General features: G+C 45.5%; 1 protein-coding gene across 5 annotated transcripts in view; it reads right to left on the reverse strand.

Annotated features, from left to right (window-relative positions):
* NNT (nicotinamide nucleotide transhydrogenase) overlaps nucleotides 1–1,688 on the reverse strand; it is a 91,144-nt gene extending 89,456 nt beyond the window's left edge. Inside the window, exon 1 of one of the 5 annotated variants that reach the window (XM_027605419.1) lies at nucleotides 1,575–1,688. The gene's annotated coding sequence lies outside the window, so the exon portion shown is untranslated. Of the gene's footprint in view, nucleotides 1–383; nucleotides 568–899; nucleotides 1,050–1,329 lie in introns of those variants that run through there. The other 4 variants (XM_027605421.1, XM_027605422.1, XM_027605418.1 and 1 more) reach the window with 4 other exon arrangements.
* Between the last annotated feature and the right edge of the window lie 6,967 nt (nucleotides 1,689–8,655).

Here is an 8,655-nt window from a genome sequence, read left to right on the forward strand (position 1 = left end):
AGGACTGCCCTGCACCACAGGGCGAATAAAGGACGCCTGCAACCGTAAACAAGTCACGCTTTTAAAGCAAAACATACCAACCAAGGGCACAATACCCTACAGAAGCTTAGACTGGCAGGCAGTGTGACCTCCACCAAACCCAATGGTACCGCCCCTCCTTCGGCCACTAAACTGCAGCGCGTCTGGCAACTGCCCGGGACCGCTATTTATAACCTTCCCCTGAAGTCGATTGGCCAAGGCCGAAAAATAGACATTCTGCCTCCGGGGTTCGAATCAGCCTGGCCCCCACCGCTGTCTCCTCCCGGTCGCCAACCCCGGGCCCCCCTCGGCCTGGTTGAAGTTTGCCCGGACCACCACCAGCCCGCACAGACAGACACACTCACAACGTTCTCTCGCCACCTCCTAGGTCTCCAGCTGATCGCCGACCCCGAATTCCCTTAAGGTTCAAGCGCAATTTCGGGGCGTCCAGCTGCCACTTCTCTAGGTGCACCCTCTATCAAAAGTCCTCTATGACCTCCCCTCCTCCTCCCATCTTGTGGGCCGAAATGACCCCGTACGACTCCCGCTGCCCGCCAAAGCTCCAAGATCTGCACCTGCACAGCTGCCTGTTCCCTGACCCCAGCGAGTACCCAGTTCCCCAACCACCCGCCCACTCCTTTCCACGTCGCCCCAGGAAGAGACAGGAAAGAGGGCCCTCGAGGCGCGGTTCTCCTTCCGGACCCAAGCCTCTGGCCTGCGGGCGCCCGGGTGAACCGTGCACCCGGGCCACTGCCGACCCCGCCCCCTTCTGCTCCTTGACAGGTCTCCTCCTCGGCGGGTGCCCGGACCATCCCCGCGAGCCCCGCGGCCCCCCTCCAGCTGCGCCCCAATCGCGCGCCCCGGCTGCCCGCGCCGCTCACCTTGGCGGGGAGGCCAGGAGGCCCTGGGCGGCGCGCGCGAGGGCGGCGGGGGCGGGGAACGCCGCGCTGACAGACCCGGGTTCGGGCCCCAAGGTTCTGCGCCTCCAACCCGGAAGAACAGCCCCAACCCCGCGGCGGCGAAGGCCACGTGACGGCGGCGCGCGCGCGCGCGCACACACACACACACACACACACACACACACACACACACACAGCACACGTGACGGCGGCGCGCGCGCGCACACACACACACACGCGCGCGCGCGCACACACACACACACACACACACACACACACCACCCACTCCCCCGCCCCGCGCCCCCTCCCCACCCGGCCCTTCAGCCCGCTCGGCCCCGGCGTCTGCCGTGTTCTCTCCGGACAAGAACCACGACCTCACCAAACGCCCCCTAAGAGCGCAAAGGCTAGTTACCCCAAGGGGCCCTTCACTCCTCAGTGGCAGCCAAAACCTCTTTGTCTCGGGCTCGACCCGCGGCCCCCTGCCCCGCCTCCGCGCTTTCCCTCCGCGCGTCCTTGTCAATCAAACCTGGAGCCCTGCGCCGGCGCTGAAGTTTTCAGGGCTACAATTGGAGCTGGAGAACCAGTTACAAAGTGTGATTTCCTCTCCAGTGTCCCACCAGAGCAAATACAAGGATAATATAACTCCACTTGTGGTACCTTTCCTCTAGATCTCTAGGAAAAATCAGAACTTCTGTAACAGAAGAGGACCAAAAGGAAGGTGGGAGGAGGCCGAGGTGTGGTGAAGGGCGGGAATGAGGGCACTGTTTTTCCATTCTGCCAGAGGAGGTGGAGTTAAATTCCTCGGAAATGATGCCAAGGCCCGAAAATTAACACACATCTACGTATTGGTCTTCCCACGGCTGGCCCAGAGAAAGCCGCGTGCTGTTGGTGGTATTTAATATCCAGCGCTAGAGAGCGCCCTTGGTGGACATGAAGTGGCCTGACAAGGCCTGGGTTGATGGCTGCAAAACTATTAAAGGACCCCAGAACATAAGGACCTGCTTGTCCTTTGTACATACGTCTGTCAGTCTTCAGGTGTCTTCTGATTAAAAGTGGAAAGAATCAAATGTAGAATATAAAATGGTTCTTACCCAAAGCTCAATCATCATGAAGTGTCAGCATGATCACTGCTTTTAACTTTAAGTGAAATATTTAAGATAGGCAAAACAGATATTCCTTAAAAAGAAACTTCAGAGAAACCCTTCCTTTAAGAACAGCTCTTGTGCTGGAATTCCCGGATGGCTCAGTGGGTTAAACATCTGCCTTCAGCTCTAGGTCACGATCATCCCAGCGGGGAGCCTGCTTCTCCCTCTGCCTGCAGCTCCCCCTGCTTGTGCTTGCTCCCTTTCTCCCTCTCTCTGACAAATAAATGAAAAAAAAAAAAAAAAATCCATCTCTTGTGTTTAACCAGCATAAAAGGTCATCCAATTAATAATGGATTTCCACTGACATCCACAGGATGTCAAGGGAAAATACTGCCCTTCTCCTGAAAGAGTTCACCGACAGGAAAGGACACAAGGTCCCTATTTTAGAAAATATAACGGGGGTGGGGGGGACAGCACCTGGGTGGCTCAGTCAGTTAAGCATAGGACTCTTGATTTGGGCTCAAGTCATGATCTCATGGGTCTTGAAAATGAGCCTGGCATCTGCTCCGGGCCCAGCAGGGAGTCTGCTTGAGATTCTCTTTCTTCCTCTGCCCCTCCGCCACTCATATGCGCGCGCGCGCGCACGCGCACTCTCTCTCTCTCAATAAATTTAAAAAAAATAAAATATTTGGGTGCCTGAGTGGCTCAATCGGTTAAGTCTCTGACTCTTGATTTCCGATCAGGTCATGATCTCAGAGTCATGATATCAAGCCCCGAGTGACACTCCATGCTCAGTGCGGAGTTGGCTTGGGTTTCTCTCTACCTCTCCTTCTGCCCCTCCCCTCCATGCTCTCTCTCTCAAATAAATAAATTTTAAAAAAATAATAAAAAATAAAAAATATAATGAACCGTGATAAATGTAACCATAGAGAAAGGTTCAAGATATGGCAGTTTCAATGAGGCAGAAGTAATTCATAAGGATTAAGACTAAGCCCCTTTCATGATATATGTAAGTCAAATCATTATGCTGTACACCTCAAACGTATACAGCGCTACATGTTAATTATATCTCAGTAAAACTGGGGAAAACAAATACTTGTTTTAAAACACTGGGGGCAAGGGTTTGCTGCTTTTCTCTTTCAAGACTTAAAAACCTGTGGTTCCCAATTGGGGACAATTTTGTCCCACCGTGTCTGGAGACATTTTGTCGTCACACTGCAAAGAGAAATCATCTAATGGGTAGAGACCAGGGATGCTGCTAACCACTCAACATTACACAGGACAGCTCCCTACAACAAAGAATTATCTGGTCCCAAACATCAACAGTGCTAAGACTGAGAAACCCTGGCTTAAATGAATGCTCAATGGGTTATTTAATTTCACCTTCTTATTTCACATCAGAACAAATCCAAAGATGACATACCATTTTTCACTTTTACCGTTAAACAGTAAGTATATGATAATTTTTAAAATTCATTCTTCTCATTTGTCGAACATAACTTGGTGCCATTGCTCCAGATGAAAACATTTGTCATTTGGAAGGTTCTGTTTTAGGCCCTAATCTCCTACATAGTAATTACAAAATATTCATAGGAGTCCCCACAGAAAACTGGATTAAGTTCCAAAAGTTTGTAAGTTAGTTGCTTCTGAATCTTAGAAAATACCTTGTATAAAATTTTTGCAAAACTTTTATTTTCCCTCTTAGGTTTTGTGAGGGCTTTGTCCACTTTGATATCTGCTTCTTCTTCCTTGGCTTTCTCCACCCCCAACCCCCATTTAGAAAAATACCTCTCCTCTCAGGACGCCCAGGTGGTTCAGTCAGTTAAGTGGCCGACTCTTGATTTTGGCTCAGATCATGATCTCAGAGTCTTGGGATTGAGCTCCATGTTGGGCTCCCTGCTCAGAGGGAGTCTGCTTCTCTCCCTCCCCAGCTGCCCCTCCCCCACCCATTCTCTGTCTCTCTCTCTCTCTCTCTCTCTCTCTCTCAAATAAAAAAATCTTCAGAAAAAAGAAAGATACCTTTCACATATATGTAAATTTTCATTAGATTGGTCTATGATTTGGATACTTTAATAATTAATTAAAGTTAAATAAAAACTTTAATAAATATTTAATACATAATTTAAATTTGGACAATCCAATTTTATTTTTTTTAAGATTTTATTTTTAAGTAATCTCTACACCCAACATGGGGCTCAAACCTAACCCCGAGATCAAGAGTCCCATACTCTACTGACTGAGCCAGTCAGGCACCCCTGGATAGATCCAATTTTAAACACATCCAAATTTAAACCCTCTGAAATTTAGGAGACTTTGTACCCACAAATGCTTAAAGATAGTGTTTACTATTCAGAGTCCTAATCTATTAGAAGCAAAAAAGGTAAAATCTTCAGAGGAGTGTAACACACCATTAGGGTCTGCTTGGAGCCTCAACCCAGAGAGGTGCCCAATAGCCAAAAATCAAAATGTAGACTGAGCCTGAGAAGATATGTGATCAAAAACTGAATCCTAGGGGCACCTGTGTGGCTCAGTTGGTTAAGCATGTGCCTTCGGCTCAGGTCATGATCCCAGAGTCCTGGAATGGAGCCCCACATTAGGCTCCCTGCTCAGCGGGGAGCCTGCTTCTCCCTCCCCCTCTGCCTGCTTCTCCCCCCCCCCCCGCTTGTGCTCTCCCTCTCTCTGTCAAATAAATAAATAAAATCTTAAAATAAAATAAAAACCACCTGAATCCTAAAGAGAACACATTACCAAAACCCTGCCTCCTGTTAAAACCAGGCCAGAGATGGGTCAATTAAATGTGTTTTCATTTATGATTATTATGTTAAACAGTTATCAGTAGTTTATGGTTTCAAGGCTCCCTTTTACAAGTAAATATTAGCAAAGTGAACAACTCCAATGAGAAAGTATTCTTAGACTCCTTAGACTCCAGGGATTTTGAATAATGCAGGCAGACACTTGACTGGTTTTAAGGCAATCATCACTAACCCCAATCTCAGCCCTTTTTTCCTAACAGACCAATCAAGACTGTGTTGATTTTAGGAAACAAATATTAACTAACTAAATGAACTTACACTGTTCAACATTAATTGGAAGAGGATCGAGGAAAACTGACATTAAATAGCCAGCACAGAGCTAAATAACTGGCAGTTTGTTTAAAGAAAACCAGTTTGCAGGGCACCTCGGTGGCTCAGTCAGTTAAGTGTCTGCCTTTGGCTCAGGTCGTAATCCCTGGGGTCCTGGAATCAAACCCCATGTAGGGCTCTCTGCTCAGTGGGGATTCTGCTTCTCCCTCTGCCTCTGCCCCTCCCCCATTCGTTCTCCCTCTCTCTCTCTCAAATAAATAAATAAATAAAATCTTTAAAAAAAAAAAAAAACAAACACCAGTTTGCATTTAGAATTGTTTAGAACTGGGCACCTGGGTGGCTTAGTCGTTAGTGTCTGCCTTCAGCTCAGGTCATGATCCCAGAATCCTGGGATCGAGCCCCGCATAGGGCTCCCTGCTCTGCTGGAAGCCTGCTTCTCCCTCTCCCCCTGCTTCTGTTCCCTCTCTCGCTGTGTCTCTGTCTGTCAAATAAATAAATAAAATCTCAAAAAAAAAAAAAAAGAATTGTTTAGAACTAACTCAGCAAACCTTTGTGGATATTGTTCTCCCCATATAGTAAGTGCCAATGATAAAAAAAATCTGTTTTTTTTTTTCTTTTAGAACATAAAAAAGTATTTATCTACTGATACCCTTGGGGGCCCAGGAAGATGGTGAGAGATAGGGGTAACAAATTGCTACAAACTGGGTGGCTTAAAACAGCAGAAATGCATTCATTCAGAGTTCTGGAGGCTAGAAGTCTGATATCAATGTGTCAGCTGAGTTGATTCCTTGGATGTTCTGAGAAAGAAATTGCCCCACACCTCTCTCCTACCTTCTGGAGAAAGCTTCTGGTTGTCAGCAATCCTTTGGTGTTCCTTGACTTACAGACACAAGACTCCCAATCTCTGCCTCCTCACCACACTGCCACCCTCTATGTGTATCTCTCTGTGCCCAAATCTCCATGTCCTTTCTCATATAAAGACACCAGTTAGAGGAATTAAGGTCCACCCTAAAATCCAAGATGATTTCATCTCAAGATCCTTAACTAATTACAACTGCAAAGGCTGTAATTCCAAGTAAGGGTGGTGATGAATTTGGGAGGGGGACACTCTTCCACCCACTGCAGGGGCATTCTGTGTTAGTAAGGGTACTACAATATAAAGAGGAGTCGTTTTTTGTTGTTGTTTTTTAAACATACGTGGAGGGCGCCTGGGTGGCTCAGTTGGTTAAGCGACTGCCATCCTCAGGTCATGATCCTGGAGTCCCAGAATCGAGTCCTGCATCAGGCTCCCTGCTCAGCAGGGAGTCTGTTTCTCCCTCTGACCCTCCCCCCTCTCATGTACGCTCTCTCTCTCATTCTCTCTCAAGTAAATAAATAAAATCTTTAAAAACAAAATAAAATAAAACATAGGTGGATTTATCAGTTCTTGAATTTAAAGTGGAAATCCAAATTATTTTGGGGAAATTCAGGTGGAAGTCATTTTGTATTAATAATTAAAAGAAACTCCTAATGTTTTGCTTTTTTTCAAAGTTTCTTTCTTTCTTTCTTTCTTTCTTTCTTTCTTTCTTTCTTTCTTTCTTTCTTTCTCTCTTTCTTTCTTTCTTTCTTTATTTTTTTGTAGTAATCTCTACACCCAACGTTGAGTTCCAACCCACAACCCCAAGATCAAGAGTCTTATGGTCCTCAGACGGAGCCAGCCAGGCACTCCTCGTTTTGCTTTCTTAATAAAGACTTGACCTAATTGCATTTTTCCCTCAGTTTTTAAACATATATAACTATATATTATATAGCTACCACTCTCAAGCTACTTGATTATAAAACTCCATAATAGCAGTTAACATGTTTATATTTAACTTTATAGATATTGCATTTTGATAAAAACTCTAGCTCAAATAAACAGTTTTTTTAAGCAGTCTTGTGAAACATAATCTCTTTGTAGATCTTTTTTTATGCTAGATGTTACCCATAACAGAAAAGCAAAAACCAGAATTTGTCACCTTTGCTGCTTGTGGACATACCAGTCTAGTAGAATGTCCTACTTCGTTAACCATTCATTCTCAGTTCTTTTGCCACTTAAATGTGCAAATGTTTCAAATGTTCCCTTGGCCCTCTTTCCTTTTAACTCTAGTACTTTTTTCCCCTGGCAGTCCAATGTCAACTGTACTATGACAACCTCCAAAGCTTAGTGTCCAGCCCAAATCTCTCTCTTGAGCTCCAGACCCATGTAGCCAATTGCCTACTGGTTATTTCCAATGAGATATCCACAGGTATTCTAAACTCAGCACGAGAAAATTCTCTCCTGTTCCTCTCCTTCAAGCTATAATATACTTACTGCTTCCTAAATGTACAAAGCTGTTCTATACCCCCTAGCTGTTTGACATGCTTTTTCTTCAGTCTAGAAAGCTCTCCCTGTTCTCCCTATTCTTTGCAGACGTGCTCATGCTTGTCTCTTCCTCTGTAAAGCATTCTAGGCAGGCTTGTTCTTCTCTCACTTCTCCAAACTAGCACAGTGTTTGGCACAGAACAGACGCTAAATAATGATTTTCAGGTTGTTGTAAAGAGGAGAGAAAACTACTGTAAAGAAGATAGCCCAGGGTCTGGCCCATTATAGAGTTTCAGAAGTGTCCAATTTAATTCTGACAAAGATGCAAGAGCAATTCAATGGAGGAACATTTGCCTTTTCAAGAAATGGTGTTGAAGAAACTGAACATCCATAGGCAACAAACACTCCACCTAAACCTAAGTCTCACAGTTTATACGATAATTAAATCGGAATGGAATACAGACTTTAATGTAAATAAAACTGTCACCAGCTAGACCCCAAGACCCGGTCTTTACTGCCCACCTGTTTGTACCTACTAACTTTGGTCTTACATTTTCCGCTAAGCTCTTCTTTCAGGATTTCCTCTAGACTCAGGCACATGAAACCTGAAACCACCCCCCTCGCTCCCCGCAACTGGTGATGGCAACTGCACTGACATAATCTCCCCGCTGCCCAGACCACCAAGACTGTCTGAGCTAAACCGGGCTCACACCTGTGCAGATGGGCTATGGTTTGACCTAGGGAATGACCTACAGTTACCTTCACCTAATTATACTACTACAATCCCTGCCCCAGGAGGAGCCTCAGCCTCATTTACATAACATACAATGTGTGTATAGGCATGTTTCCTGAAGGCACAGGCATGGCCTTATGCCCTCCTCTCTGCAGGATGACAAGGCTTCTCTATCTAAATATTCATCCTAACCCTAACCCAAAGGAACCCATTCACCCTCTGAGGGAGTCACAGCTTTGGAAGCCATTCCCTATGATCTCATTTGCTACAAATGAAAGTTTTCTTTGTGCCACAACTCAACCTGGTGCAATTTCTGACTCACCAAGGAACAAACTCATGTTGGTTTGGTTACAAAACCACAGAACCTTTTAAAAGAAATAAGAGAAAAATCTTCAGGGTCTCGGGCATGGCTTGACACCAATAGCATGATTTATAAAAGGAAAAACTGATAAATTGAATCTCATCAAAATGAGAAAACCTGCAAAAGACCAGGTTCAGGTTAAGAGAATTAAAA

The sequence above is a fragment of the Zalophus californianus genome, chromosome 5 (assembly GCF_009762305.2).
Source record: "Zalophus californianus isolate mZalCal1 chromosome 5, mZalCal1.pri.v2, whole genome shotgun sequence".
NCBI lineage: Eukaryota > Metazoa > Chordata > Mammalia > Carnivora > Otariidae > Zalophus > Zalophus californianus.